The sequence below is a fragment of the Equus caballus genome, chromosome 27 (assembly GCF_041296265.1).
Source record: "Equus caballus isolate H_3958 breed thoroughbred chromosome 27, TB-T2T, whole genome shotgun sequence".
NCBI classification, from domain to species: Eukaryota; Metazoa; Chordata; class Mammalia; order Perissodactyla; family Equidae; genus Equus; species Equus caballus.
The window spans coordinates 55,123,233-55,139,163 of NC_091710.1; the positions used below are offsets into that span (position 1 = coordinate 55,123,233).

General features: G+C 40.0%; 1 long non-coding RNA gene across 1 annotated transcript; it reads right to left on the reverse strand.

Moving 5' to 3' along the window:
• Window positions 1-10,063: 10,063 nt before the first annotated feature.
• On the reverse strand, window positions 10,064-14,507 carry LOC111770954 (uncharacterized). Its single transcript, XR_002804453.2, has 3 exons — window positions 14,353-14,507; window positions 12,434-12,488; window positions 10,064-10,312 (listed from the first exon to the last, which is right to left on the reverse strand). It is a non-coding gene; the product is annotated as an uncharacterized lncRNA (long non-coding RNA).
• Window positions 14,508-15,931: the final 1,424 nt, after the last annotated feature.

A 15,931-nucleotide genomic window follows, 5' to 3' on the forward strand; every position in this document is an offset into this window, starting at 1 on the left:
CCTCATAATCCAGCAAAGTAGGTTTTCTCATTCTCATTTTACAGGTGATGAAGCAGAGATTCAGAGAAGTTAGCTAACCCAAGGATGCACAGCTAGATAGAGCTGATTCTTGAAGTCAGCTTTCTCTTGCATCAATATTCTTTTTTATTAAAAATATCACATTATTAGATTCATCAATGTTCCCTTTTTCTTTTTATTTTTTAATCACCCATCTTAACCTCTTTCTGCAATTAAAATTTTTCTGTCATTCTAACCGTAAATCACTTTGGGGGGCTTCATCTGGTAAGCAATTACCACAAGTTAAGAATTCCAGGAGAAATAAATACTTCGTATTATCATAATATATATAATACTTCACATTATGATGATGCCCCAGAATTACTCATACATAATAAGTTCTCAAGAAGTATGTAACAAACTAAGTTGGAACTGGGAGCTCTGCAATCATCCTGTGGGGCTTCGTCTAACAGTGAAATCATATGAGAGCTTTACTCTCAACTGACTTTCTACACATGCATCTTGAGAATTGATTGGGAATTAATCTTTGGTCTCAAAAGTCTGTCTCCTGTGTCTGGAGCATTCAGCATGTGACATAACGTCTTGCACAGAGGGGGTCCTCAAGCTGGTGGACCTGAACCAAGCGGGTCGCAGCTCCTAGGCTCACAGCTGTGGACCTTTTTTTGAAGGACTGTGAGTTTTACATGTTCTGGCTGTGGCCTGGGGTGCCCACCATGTAGTGAGACAGATACTGTGCCAAGCACTGGCTCTTTCCAATGACAAATCTGACTTGCTCTTTGCCGTGGTTGAAGTGAGTTCATAGGATTATGGGGTTATTCCACTTACTAACACAGGCAAAGTAGCCCACATCTCCGGAGGTCACTGCTGGTGAACTCTGGCACAGCTCCTCTTCCCGTGGCAGCAGCGTCCGGATACCCTTTGGGAACCACTCCCACAACGACAGTTGGTTGGGCGGAGTGTCAACCTCAGTTCTCTGAGCTGCGACGACTCCTGTCTGGGGAATTGTAGATTTGAGGAGTGTGACACCAGCATGGGACACGTCTGACCTGTATTACACCCTGGTCTCCCACCCCATACCACTCGACCCCACCCCACCCCTGGAGCTCAGCCGTTCACTCGGCTGAGCCTCTGTCCTTCCCAGGGCCTCGTCACTGGGCTGTTCTCTTGAGCCCAGGAGCTGCCCCATACCTTTCAATGATGTTTTTCCTCCAGGTTATCCAGACTTGGGTACTTCTGTTTGCACTTAAGGAACTCAACAGTTGTAATTATGCTTAGCAGACTTAGAAAGGGTCTTCATAACGTTCCACGGCCTCACCTCTAAGGGGCGCAGCCCCCATGCTGCTCAACGCCAGATCCAGCCTGTGGCAACCACACCACCATCTGCAGAGGTGTCCCTGAAGGTTCGTGACGCCGAGTTACCAAATGTGAGACGACACAAAGCTGCTCAGCGTGGCTGAGGGGGGTCCCTAAGAGCTTCTCTGGCTGAATTTAATCCAAATCCCTCCAGGGGAATGAATGCCATTATACACACGTAGCCAACCAGACAGAGGAGCTGACTGTAGCTTTTGGAAACGTTCGGGTTCCATGAGGGAGATGAGCCCCCTATAAGGCTTTCATTACAGAGACGTTGGGGCTAAAAGGGTGGTTTGCAAGACCGCCCAGAAGATGCTTTTCATTTGTGTACTTTGTCTTATTCTCTCATGGATATCAAAGCAACTTTTAGTTTGTCACAAGATTTCTTTCAGGGAAGGTGCTGGGTGACCAATGGTCCTAATTTTTCAGGCTGCTTGGAGAACTTAATCCATTGGGTTGTATCTAAATTAAGTACTTAACTGGAGGGAGAGGAATTATACCAGAGAAGTAAATGGCCTACTTTCCCGTTCTCTGTAGGTTCAACAATGTCAGAGCGTTAGAGGAAGATGCCCCATAGCCCTGGGATCTGGGCCTGGCCTTGGAATGAATGTCTGATTGTGTCACACACTCGCCATGTCGGTGGTGCCCTAAAAGCCCGATATGCAGGGAGAGCTTTTTTTTTGAGGAAGATTAGCCCTGACCTAACATCAGCTGCCAATCCTCCTTTTTCTGCTGAGGAACACTGGCCCTGAGCTAACATCTGTGCCCATCTTCCTCTATTTTGTATGTGGGATACCTGCCACAGCATGGCTTGAGAAGCAGTGGGAAGGTCCGAGCTTGAGATCTGAACCGGCAAACCCCAGGCCACCTAAGCGGAACATGTGAACTTAACCACTGTGCCACCAGGCTGGCCCCAGGGAGAGTTTCATTTGGGTCACTATCATGATACTCTGGTGTTTAGTTCTAGCCAACTCCCTGCCCTTCCACAAGTGCTTTAACAAGCAGAATCTCTTTGGTAGAGAAAAGTCCAACCCTCAAGAGAGACATGGGCCAATGAATAAATCAGAGCCTCAGGCAGTGACATGGCTGAAGCTTAAGAACACACACTGAACTAATGAAAACAGAGTTGTGCAAGTATATGGACAGCATGATTCCACTTACCAAAGTGATTAAAATTTGTGCAAATTAATATTCTATGTTGTAAAGGGATACATAGATTTATGCAGTAAAATTGTCAGAATTGCATCAAATGGATTAATGTCATATTCAGATTAATGATTACTTCTAGGGAGAAAGAAAAGAGCAATGGAGTCGAGCGCTGGTACACCGGGGGCTTCTGGGTTATCTGCAATGGGAATTCGGGCAAGTAGTGCATCAGTGCCATTGAAGATGGAAATAATAATATTATCTACCTCATAGGATTGTAGAGAAAGGAGAATGTGAAAGTGGGTGTAAAATCCATAAAAGGTGGCCTAGTGCATAGTGGGATCCAGCTATCTATCTATCTATCTATCTATCTATCTATCTATCTATCTTTCTAGCTATCTGTCTAGCTATCTATCATCTACCTACTATCAATCAATCATGTATTTACCTATTATTTATCTCTCAATCATCTATATCTATGTATCATTATCTAGCATCTATCTATATGTCATCTATATCACTTATCATTTATCAATCATCTATCTATTTATTAATCAACTGTCTATCAGAGATTTACCTATTAGGCATCTCTTTCATCAATTAATTAATCATCTATCTATCTATCATTAGTCTATCTACCTATCACTATCTATATACCTATCTAATCTATTTGTTTAAAAGATAATCTGAAGCAAGTAAGAACAAAAGTTAACTTTGACAAAGTTGTGCAAGTCCCTACATGTTGATTGTGTTGCACTTTACACGTTAATTCGTGTTTGAAAGCATTACACTTTAAACTGGAAAGTGATGGGCATGGCAGTTCTCCTGGTGGAGTTTTGAGTTGTTGCTCCCTTCCTCCTTCCTCTGAGACTTTGGATGATTACATAAGCCCTCTGCCAGCGACAGTTTCCCACACTGTAAGTTGGGGGTAGCGATATCTGGTTTATTCGCAAAGCCAGTGCCCTTTTGTAAATAATATTAGCCTGTGGCTATTTGGTGAAATCACTAGAAATATTCATATTCTAGAGAGGTTTAAAGAGAACACTTCTGACTATAGTCTCTTTCTTCTCCACATCTAAGTTATGCTTATTTCTCCCTGTGCCAGGTGCATTATTCCTGAATACCATTAAGATGGTAATTCATTATGTAGCAGTAGGTAATGAAGACACTCTATGACCACTGCAAGAAGAACTTTATGTGGCTGTCTTTTTATAGTTCTGTAAAAGGGTATCATTGAGACTGCTGGTCTTTACAAAGAACGTTGCAGATTTTTCTTGTGTCAGTGCAGGCAGTCGCTGAAGCCATTGTCCAGGGAGTCAGTGGCAAACACCTGACTGTGAGTTCACTGGTTTTAAGAGTGGGCTAGGAGAGCTGGGCTGCAGCAAGAGTGTTCAGGACCACACAGGCAGCATCCTACAGTAAGTGCACACAAGGCAGTGTCGCACACGAATGATGTCCCCGGACACTAGGTCACGGTGTTTCCAGGAAGGTGGGGGGGATAGCCATAAAAAGGAGTTAGAAAAGAGTGTATGAGTGATATGGCTTCAGGGTGAGTTTTGGTTGGTTTGTTTGTTTGTTTGTTTATTTGTTTGGGTTTCTGCTATTTCTTTGGTTGTAGGTTTTAATCTTGGAAAGAGTGTTTATGTTGGAGGAACAGCACTGGCAGAGGGACAGGCGAGATCTTATACAGAAAGTTATAGACCAGATTGGAAGGGAAAGCTATAGGAATGACCTGAGGATGCAAGGGGTCAAATTTGGTGAGAGTGTTGTTTATAATGTTCTAATTTTATTATAAACTTTTTAGTGAATTATTTTAATAAATTTTTATATTTATTAAAATATTTTACATTGCTTTATAGTCAGTTTTACTTTTTTTTTTTTTTTGTAGTAAGAACACAACATGACATCTGCCCTCTTAACACATTCTTAAGTGCACAATACCGTGTTGTTAACGACAGGCGATGTGTGACACAGCAGAGCTGTCGAACACGTCCCTCGCACATAGTGAAAACTTCATACCCCTCCAACAGCAATTCGCCATTTTCCCCTCCCCCAGCCCTGGGACCACCTTTCTCCTCTCTGTCTCCATCAGTTTGATGTTTTTCCCACCGTCAGTGAAAGAAAGACAGAACTTAGATGGAGTCAGATATGCAGACTCTCAAGAATGGACTGACTGAAGCATGCTGTTCGTTCCAGAGGGAGCTGTAAATTAAAATATTTTCTTCAGAATCCAAGAAACTCTAAATGGATGAGGCCGTAGCTGGCTTTCTTCTGTACCAGAGAAATATTATATGCAATCAAACATTTGATAGGCAACACGGAGCTAAGCGATATTATTAAATTTTTACAGATTTATTGAAAGTGGCTAGTTATGCGTGGGTAGATAGACAACTTTGAAAGCTAGCCTGGCTTTGTGAGGCAGACAGACCATTTGGTGCCCGAGGGGATGCTGGCCACCAGCTGTGTAATCCTTCACAGCTGACATGGGTGTTGTGTCTGCCTGTCCTTTTCTTAGCACCAGCGCAGTCAGGGACCCCTCCTCTGGTGCTGGGATGCAGCCAATCTAAAGAGAGAACTCCCTTTGGCAGACCTGCATTCCTCGTCAACACGTGGCTACTCAATAGTAGACCAGGGCCTCTGCAGATGAATAAATGTTGTTTTTCTAAGACTACAAGAGTAATGAGTTTTAAAAACACATGCCAAACAAATAAAAAATTAAAATATCCATTTTATACTATCTTTTACCAACCAGGTAAAAGTGAGAAGAGTTTGACAATACAAGGTATTGGAGAAGGCGTACAGCATTGTACCCTCACACGTTTCTGGTGGGCATTCCATGGGGACCCTGAGGAGAGCAGTCGGGGAAATGGTCTTAAATGTTCTCACCACAAAAAGGAAATGGCAATTAGGTGACGTGATGGAGGTGCTAGCTAATGCCGTGGTGGTAATGATTTTGCAGTATACACATGTATCAAATCAACAGGTTGTACACCTGAAACTTACACCAAATTATATGTCAACCGTACCTCAATAAAGCTGGGGAAAAATAACATCCCATTGACTCAGTAATTTCACTTTCAGTAACATATCACGTAACCATATGCACTTGTGTCCTACAAAGAATGTAGAAGAAGGTACACTCTCCAGCACTGTTCCTGAGAGTGACATATTGGAAACAGGGTAAAGAACTATTGATAGGGGAGATATTAAATAAATTATGATACATCTCTATAATGGAATAGCCAGCTCTGGTGGTCTAGTGGTTAAGATCCAGCACTCTCACTGCCACAGCCCAGGGTTCGTCTCCCAGTCAGGGAACCACACCAACCCGACTGCCAGTTGTCACACTGTGGTGGCTGGGTGTTGCTGAAAGCTGTGCCACCGGTCTTTCAAATACCAGCAGGGTCACCCATGGTGGACAGGTCTCAGCAGAGCTTCCAGACTCAGACAGTTTAGGAAGGAGGACCTGGCCACCCACAACTGAAAAAACTGGCTATGAACACCCTATGAATAGCAGCAGAGCACTGTCTGGCCCATCAAAGTGAGGAGTGATTCTCTCCACGTGCTTGCCCTTGTCCTCATGACTTCAGACTGTCTGCCACTGCTCCAGTCATCACAGCCATGTTAAAGGAAGAAAGTTCCAATGTGTGAAGTAGGAAAAAGCTGACACCAGCCATATTCTTTTGTACCAAGAAATAGAAAAATTTCCCTACCTCCCTCACCACCTTTAGCCGACTTCTGTTTCCATCTCATGGGCTGGAATCTGACCCCAAGCCACCCACAGATACAAGGAAAGGTGGAAAATAGAGAATGGGAATTTTCAATGTCATTTTGATTCATCACCTGGGGAAAGGTCAGAAATCCCCCAACTCTAATTTGTGTTTTGATGGTAACAAAAATAAGGGAGATGAATTGCCTTAAAACATTTTTTCCCTTTGAGAATAAATAAATGATCCCCACATGTTTACCCCTCTCGATAGAAATCAGAAGCTATGACTCTCAGCAGTGTGGATCTATACTCACTCACCCATCGATTTTGCATCATTGCAGGATCTCCTTATATATTTTATTCCTCCTCTTCCCTATTTGTTGTTGTAGTTTTTAATTTGGGGCTTTAAAACAAAAGGAGATACAGAAAAAAATGTTTATGAATACATGTGCTTAGTTAAATTTTTTTTACAGGTAGGGTAGCAGTAATTCAGTTGTGTTCTACCACTAAATGGAAATCTACAGAAATAAACTTTTATGTGGAAAAATGATTTACACTGAAGTCACCTTTTTTCTTTTGTTATTGCTCTGGGGAAATGATGTGGGTGCATGTGTGTGTGTGTGTGTGTGTGTGTGTTTTAAAGTCCCAAGCAGATGTTTTGAAAAAGAAGAAAGGAAGCATTATGCAGTGCATGACTGTGAACATTTAAATGTGTTGGCAATGGCTTTTATTACTCAAGAGCAATTCAATGGCTTATGGAAAAACCAAACATGTGTTGTTATCGCTGTCAAGATGACAGCTTCAGAGGCAGAAATCGTAGCTTCCTACATAGATGTTTTGAGTTACAGGTAGGAAAATGGATTCCCTTTCTCTCACTACTGTATCTGAGTCATTGATTCTAGATTCTGATAAATCTGAAAAAAGATAAAAATAAGACCTGAACTTTAGAGCTTTGTATCAATTTTATTGAAACGTGCTGAAAATTTTTCAAACAATTAAATAAAATATATATTGTGCTTTTAGTCATCATTCACATTCAAGCAATATTTAGCTGGTGATGTCTTAAAATTGCAATTAAGTGCATGAGAGGGTCATATACTATTCATGAAATTCATTTGCAATGAATACTAACTGTAGAAGTGAAGAGCAGCTTAGCATCCTAAATAAAATGTGACAGAAACAGTGAGGCAGTGAAATAATTGCAGGTTAGTACACTGAACTGCTATTGTAAACCAACTCAGCTAGAAAAAATAATTAGCCTGCTCCCCAAGCTGACAGTGACGCTGACACTGCTTCTGCTGGTGGGTAATCTAGAAGGTAGTTGGGCAACATGAATCAATAAATGTAATCCGGTTGATATAATTTGGCCTAACATTACGGATGAAAATAAATCCTTAAAAATGAATCTGAAAGAAAACAAAACACAAGCCTCTCTACTAGATAGAGAGATATCAATGCACATGGATACCTTAGTTTATGGCTAGACAGCAAAAAGAAGTATAGTAAATATTTGAGAGCATAAAAATGTCACATATTTTAAAATAAAATTAGAGCGAGAAATACTAGGCAGTCATTAAAAATGTAAAATATGAAGACCCCGTAGTAATAAAATATAGTTAAGAGGCATTGTAAAAATTAGAATTGATCTATGTTATAGTCATAACTGGAACATCCTTGCATGACACGGGCATAGACTAGGAGCAGGATGATCCAGGGAGTGGCTTGCTAGTTTCATTTGAGGGCAGCTGATTATGGAGGCTTTTATTTCCTTCTTTAGCATTTCATTGGGTTTGCTATAATGTTTCAATGACAGAAATGGGAAAATAAAATGTAGAAAAATCAATTAAAAAGAAAGGAGTGAAACGATCATCTTTTCTCTTTATTCAACTGAAAATTTGGTTTCCAGTCAAATACTCTCTCGACATCGTAGTTCCCCCAGGCAACGGAAACAATTGCAAAACACAACCTTGTAATGTCCGTCTTTTTTGTTTAGAAGTTATTGGAGGGGGCTGGCCCTGTGGCTGAGTGGTTAAGTTCTCAAGCTCCTCTGCAGGCGGCCCAGTGTTTTGTTGGTTTGAATCCTGGGCGCGGATGTGGCACTGCTCATCAAGCCACGCTGAGGCAGTGTCCCACATGCCACAACTAGAAGCACCCACAACGAAGAATATACATCTATGTACCAGGGGCCTTTGGGGAGAAAAAGGAAAAAAAATAAAATCTTAAAAAAACAAAAAAGAAGTTATTGGAGTTAAAATTTGGACAGACAGACTGGCACTACCACCTGTCGAGATAATGCGGAGAAACTAGAATCTTCATATACTGCTGATGAGAATTTCAAATGGGGTCAGTTGAAAACAAGTTTGACAGTTCATTAAGAAGTTAAACAAATATGTACCAGCGATTCTATACCCAAGAGAAATGTATGGATGTGTCCACACAAAGACTTTTTTTAAAGATTGGCACCTGAGCTAACATCTGGTGCCAATCTCCTTTTTCTTCTTCTTCTCCCACAAGCCCCCCAGTACATGGTTGTACATTCTAGTTGTAGGTCCTCTGGTTGTGCAGTGTGGGATGCCCCCTCAGCCTGGCTTGACGAGCAGTGCCATGTCCGTGCCAAGGATCCAAAGCAGTGAAACCCTGGCCCACCAAAGCGGAACACTTGAAATAACCACTCAGCCACAGGGCCAGCCCCCACACAAAGACTTGTATGTGATGTCCACAGCAGCATTTTTCATAACAGCTCCCAGTGGAAACAATCCATGTGTTGACTCGTGATTGGTTAAATATAAATATAATATAAAAAATACATATAGTAAAAATAATATAATAATAGCTCATACAGACACCTACTCATCAATAGAAAGGAAAAAATTACTGACAGCATGCAGCTATACAGCGAAACTCAAGAATAATGTGCTAAGTGATAAAAACCAAGCACTAAAGACTTCATATTGTACATTCCCATAATATGAAATTTATATGTGCTTCCTCTTCTGTTTGGCTGATGGACATCTTCAAAAACTGAATTGTGGTAATGGTTGCATGACGGTATAAATTTACTAAAGCTCATTAAATTGTACATTGGGGTTAATTTAAATAGAATGTAAATTATACCTTAATAAAGCCTTTTATAAAAAAATTCAGATGACTTGAATTTAATAGCATGTAAATTACACCTTAATAAAAAATCAGATGAACCTTTTTATTTCCTTTCTTCTGATCTTCACTGGCTTGACTTTTATAAACTAGAGGTGATGGCAGACTTTATGTGTTAAAGAATATGGATGAAACTCTTGTTGCAGTGGGGTATTAATATTCAGTTGCAGAATAAAAAAATATAACGGTTTGGCCCTGAGTGTCAGGGAGCAGCTAACTAACTGTGTCCTATTCCACAGCCATACGAGACGGCTCCACTGAAACCACAGCTGTATTTATCAGGGAAAGGCTGAATTTCCAAAGGTCAAGCCACTCTAATATGGTTGGTTTTCACTAAGATCATTACATGTGGTGGAGTTGCGGTTTCCGTACTCGCCATCCTTCAGTGGTTTGATTTTCGGGGGTTCGCTGTTGCTTCTGCGCGTGGAGAACACCAACGTCAATGGGAACAGCGAACAGCCTTGGATCCGCTCCTGGGGGAAGTGTCTTCCTCCTGTTCAGTTCCATGAGAGCATGTTACAAATGTGTGTAAATGTCCTTTCAGTAAAGTAATACAAACAAGCATCAGCAGACTTGGGACAGTCCTTCTAGGATGAGCTTCGTGAGTTTTGCTTTTTGGTTTTTGGAGGTTTTATTTGCATTTGCATTTTTCTTGTATTAAATGATCCAGAGATAGAAAACTTACACTGATGCGTCTTTATTACGAAAAGCTGATGCTCCCAATGAAAGCTAAAAGACCAATGGGGTGATACCATTTTGTGCAGATATTTAAATTATTTTCTTCCTATTGTAATGGTGTAAATTATATTTCAGAAAATTAGACCTATGGAAACATAGGATTTTAAATGGAAGAAATTATTCATCTTGTTGTAAAATTTTTGGACTTGGCCTTGATCCCTTGATCTTCCTTTAAAATGGCATTGACTGTATCTGAAAAAAAAAGATAAGATTGTGATATATACTCTCTTCTATGGGAGAGATTTAAGTCGCTCCTTTAGGCTGTTCTCGCTAGTTGAAAACCGGAGGAGTACTGGTATTTTAAAACTTCACAGGATCAAAAATCTTTTCTTTGAAACAACAAAATTGGTAAATTCTTCTCTTTAAATAGTGGAATTACAGACGGGGAAATCTACAGCTGCTCAGAGAGATGTGACCCCAACTTACAATTACTTAGCTTGTGTCACTTCCATTGCACAAAGCTTTTTTTTTCTTTAATGACAAAAGAGAACCAGTCCATGTTCCAATCTCATATTAACCACCTAACAATCTAAGGTCCTTTTTAGATAGCTCACCATGGAAAATAATCCCCATCACATCTCTAGCAACCTGCCTTAAATCTCCAAGGAACACTTTCAAGATTATCCTGACTATGAATGAAAGTTGAAAGTCTTTGAAGTAAATTTTTAAAACTCCAATATTTGCTACACAAAGTTATTTATCAAGAAAACAAGGCAAATACTTGAGTTCATCCCTTGTGAGTAAAAAAACAAAAAAACAAAGAAAACAAAACAGAAATCTCTCCTCACTCAATTTATGACACTAACTTTATTTTATAAGACTGGAAAATATAGATGTGATTTTTAATGGCTCCTTCTTCTGTTTGAATGGCGTGAAGTGTATTTACAGATGCAATGCTTCAGTTTAGAACACTCCAGTAGGGGGAGAGTTTGACTTCCTGTGACTCCACTTCACAGCCATCCAGAGCCCCCTGAGATGCACCTCCAACAGGGACCACCTGCTGAACAATAATCCCCACCTGGAAGATGACTCCAGAGTAGCTGACATGAACATGCCAGGAAAATTCTCTCCTTGGCTGCCTTCCTTAGAAACATTCTTCCCAGAAAAGTGCCTGGTGAACTTCCGCCAGTGTTGCTCAGGTCCACACGACGAGAATGTCCAACATCAAGCACACAAAAGTGCTCCCTACCCTCGTGGACTTGAGGGAACATTAAAATTCTCCAAATTATGTTGTAGTCAATGTGAAGATACCAGTTTTGCATATTGGAAAATATGTTAAACATTAACCAAATGGTCAGAAAAAGGTTACCATTTATTTCATCATTTTAAAAAAACTGTAGAGAGAACACAATCTTAAAGAGATGATTCTTCATTTGAACAATCTCTGCAAAAATCTATTCAATGTCCTTGTTTTTTTCATTTTTCCATCATCTGGTGAAAATTTCCACGTCTAACCCAGGTTCTTAAATCAACACTAGGGGACCGCTGCTGAGACCAAACTTGACCTCTGATGTTTCTGAATCAGTGACTTTCTCCAAAATTTAAAAATGCAAAAATTGCAGTATAGCATACATTTTTTAATATTTTTAAAGATTTTAATTTCTTAATTCCCTCTGTAAAATAAACTAATTCCTATTGTATACCTGATCGCTTATTGACATCAAAATGTATCCCTCCTTGAAATTAGAGACATTTTTTAAGTCACGCCTTGACTACTGTTATTCAGGTTAAAATGTCAAAGGTCTCCACCTACCAGATTGTGGTTTCTAAATTTTCCATGAAGTCTCAGAGTTGCTCAATATTATATAGCTACTATTATCATAATTATTATTATTATGTAGTCTCAGTAATTTTTCAGTTCTAAACAATTTTTATGTCAGGATATTAGCTCCCAATTTAGTTAATATTTATATTTGGCCAGTATTTCATGTAAAAGAAATGTAATCTTGGAGTATTACAATAGTTTATAAAATAGTCTGATTGACTCTGGTCCTTTCCAACTGCAATACACACCATATGATGTAATTTATTCTGTCGTTTCCTCTGTACACACACACACACGTGCACACACACACACACCCCCCGTATTACTCACAGATGCAGCTCTATATTCACTTCCTTGTTCTAAGAGTCCTCCACAACTTGGTCTCATTATTGTTCTTGTATCATATTTCCCCATTATTCTCTAAAATGTGTTCTATTTTTGGTATGGAAATGATGTTTGTGGTAAAAAGAAAAAAAAAATTGGATTCAAATCCTAACTGTGCCACATATTAGATTCATGATTTGCAGCGAGTTACATATTTCTCTCACCGTAAACATTCTCTGGTCCAATCAATATGTAGGAGATGATCTCACCCACAGAAAACTATAAAAAAAAAAAAAAAGAGGATAGGAACATTTTAAAAGAGAGAGTTTTCGTGTATATATCTAAACCTGTATCAGATATGTGTAACTATGAGAGCACTATCTTCTCACTGATACCCAAAAAGAACAGTAACAAAAAATCTAGTTCCTTAAATAGCTCAAAGATTTGCCAAATCCTAAAACTGGAACAGTTTATAATGGAGTAAGTTTGTGACAGGAAAAATTGTTAGAGTATTTGCCCAATGAATTGGAAGGTAATGTGTCAGTATCTTGCTCCTCCCATGTGGCAATTGCAAAGGCTATTCAGAGTCAACATGTCCAGTTCTAACAAATTGGTTTTGGAATATGAGCACCCCAAATTCACAACTTACTTAGGGGTTGCAAGTGAATTAACAAAATTCCAAAAGATACTATTGCCGTGAGAAATGGTGAATCTCTCAGCAGACAGAGCAACTGTGGCTGCCTTGGCTAACTATCAACTTTGGATGTCAACATCTCCAGGATCCAGGTCAAAAGACAACATCGAGGTAAACACTCAGGAATCTTAGGCATGAGTTCTTTCTGTACCTAAATTATAGGGAACTTCTATGGCATCACCTATAATTTGTGCTGACCCATCTGTTGTATGGAGCCCTTCCCAATGGAACAGAGATCAGCATGGGTCCCCTCAAGGAGAAGAACAAAAAACCCCAGGGTGTCTTCCCTTCAGATTCTTTATCACATCAGAGCTCTCTGGAGAGACCTCACACCCTATGTGGATTTCCAAAGGCAACATAAATGAATTTATGGGCATCACCAATACAGGATCATGGGAACACCAATTCTGAGAAGCCTTGAACTGAAGAGATGATCCATTTTTATTGGAAGGCATAGAAGAGGGGGCATTTGCAGTTATTAAGTCATGACGTCATTTCAAGTTGGACACTAGGAACCAAAGAAAATCTCTGTGGTGGTTTTACCACTGAATTGCACATGTACTGAACATGCTGTGTTACAGTCCCGGAGACAAGGAGTCCGTATTTGAATTGATTGAGCATACAGCACATGACACTGACAAATGGACATGCCAAACCTCAGCCAATGGAGTTTCTCTCTCCAAAATGTATTGTAAACATAGAACAGGTTTGAATTTCAAGGGGAGAGAATTTAATCAGCAGTATAATGACAAAATTAAAAGAATCTGTCTTATCCGTTTCTCCTTTAAAACCCGTTTGGCAAATTACAAAGTTAAGTGGTTCCTCAAGATTAACAAGAAATTCCACCAAACAAAATGGATTTGTGCTATTCACAGCCAATGCTGCCCACACACAGTCTCTCTGTTATGAGAACCTCAATCTGACAGCTTCATCCTTTCAGTCTTGTCACATAATAGCCACACACTAGGTTGCCTTCATAGGATTAGCAGCTCGCTTTTCTTCTTCTGTGCCAGGAAAATATTGAAGTTCCCCAATAAGTTAATATGATTTATAAGAGAGTATTTAAATTGGTGTTTGAGATCTAATTCAAATATCAAATGGAATACAATATATCGGTGCCACAGCCACCATACAGAAGTCATTGTATCTCACATTCTATCCTCTTTTATTGATCTTGTGACTGAAATGGATTTGGCCCTTACACAGGAAAATATCCATGAGCCCTCCCCAACGGGAACCTTTTTAGGAATGCAGTTGTCTTTGGTAACAAGGCCAGGCAGAGAGTTGTGACCCTACTATCTCCTACTTTTAAAAAGAAGGTGTGAAAACTAGTTGGTTAACTTTGATTATTGGAGTCAATTTATCTCATGCCTAGTGTTATGCTGTAGTTATTTAAACAAGTCAGTAGAAATTCTCATACTTTTTACACGCTTCTAAACAGCAAAGTACCTTAGCAGGCCCCAAACATGCAAACGTCTTCTTCCAGGCCCGTGATCGGCAAACAACAGTATGCGTTCCTGAGGTCTAGCCTTGAGGACATGGCAGGAAACAGACAAGCGCATCCTCTCCACTTGGAGACCTGCCTGGCCCCTCCTTCATCTGCTGACAGCTTAGTCCTACAGATCCAGGGCAGTCACCCCTTGTGGATTGTGACCTACTTGCTAGGCATTGATTGAACCAGAATGGTTCACAGAGTACCACCCCTGAAATGTGAGCTGCTCTCATGAGCTAGATCAGTTCTTATTCCACTGTCATACTTGGGATGGGAAAAGGAGATTCTCCACTGTTAAATGAAAAATGTGGCTGAGGGAATGGCAGAGCTCCTCAAGACTGCCCCTGCACCAAGACACTGCGGCTGCTGAGTCTGCCCCGCAGGAAGCACCTCATCCTGGCACCCAGCAGACCCGACTGGTGTCTGGACTCTCCTTCCAAGACACACTTACATTTTCAGAGTTTCTGTGTGCTCACAGGTCATGCCATCAATCTCACTTCCAAATGGAGCTGTCTGGGGATATGTCATCCCAAACCAACCTCATAAGTGTGAAAAACATTGGAGTCCTGATAAATTCAGGAATAAGACAAGTATGGTCGGCTATTCCCCCATCCCCCAAGGATTGTCTCAATGGAGATGTTAGCCAATGCAATTAGACAAGAGGAAAATGAAAATAGGGGCAGGAAAATTTCAAAAGGAGGAAGCAAAGAAAACAGATGGAGTAACTATATTACTGGGAACTCAATTAAGAAGCAATTGAGAATTCAGTAAATTAGTGAGATGTATAATTGTATAACAAATATAGAGAAATTAATATCCTTAATATGCAAAAATAATGTGAAGTTAGAAGATAAATTAGAACAGGAGACCCCATTTATAATGGCAAGTGAAAATACAAACTCCTAAGAATAAAATTATAGCAAAATTTTAAAAACCTGTACGAGTACATCAGCACACTCCTGAAGTGTCCAAGAGCAGAAAGGAAGAATTAGAAAGATAGACAAGATTCTTGGGTAGGAAAATTCACTCTCATAAATGTTTCAAGACTACCCATATATGAATCTAGCATGAACCCAGTGAAAATATAAGAAAACTTATTTTCCTGAAACCAGAAGGATGGGAAAAATAAATGAGCAACAATAGTGCAGAAAACTTTTAAAATGAAAAACTCTGAGTGAGGACTCGTCCCATCAGTTTTTCAAGCATACAATGAACCATGAGAATGGAAACACTGTACGATGGGCATTAGAATACACCAGACCAATGAAAGAAAATAGAGAAGGAGTGATGCAGAGGGCAATTTAATGTAGGAAAAAGGGCCCTACAAATCATTTGGAGAGAGGATGAGCATTTTAATAAATTGTATTGGGCAAATGGATAGCAATCTGGAGGAAGATCATGGCTGGCTCCTTCCTCATACTAGTGAAACTCTACGTGGATCAAATATTTCAATGTAAAAACAAAGCCACAATAGTACTAGAAGAAAACAAGAGATTTTGTGTGTGTGTGTGTGTGTGTGTGTGTGTGTGTGTGAGG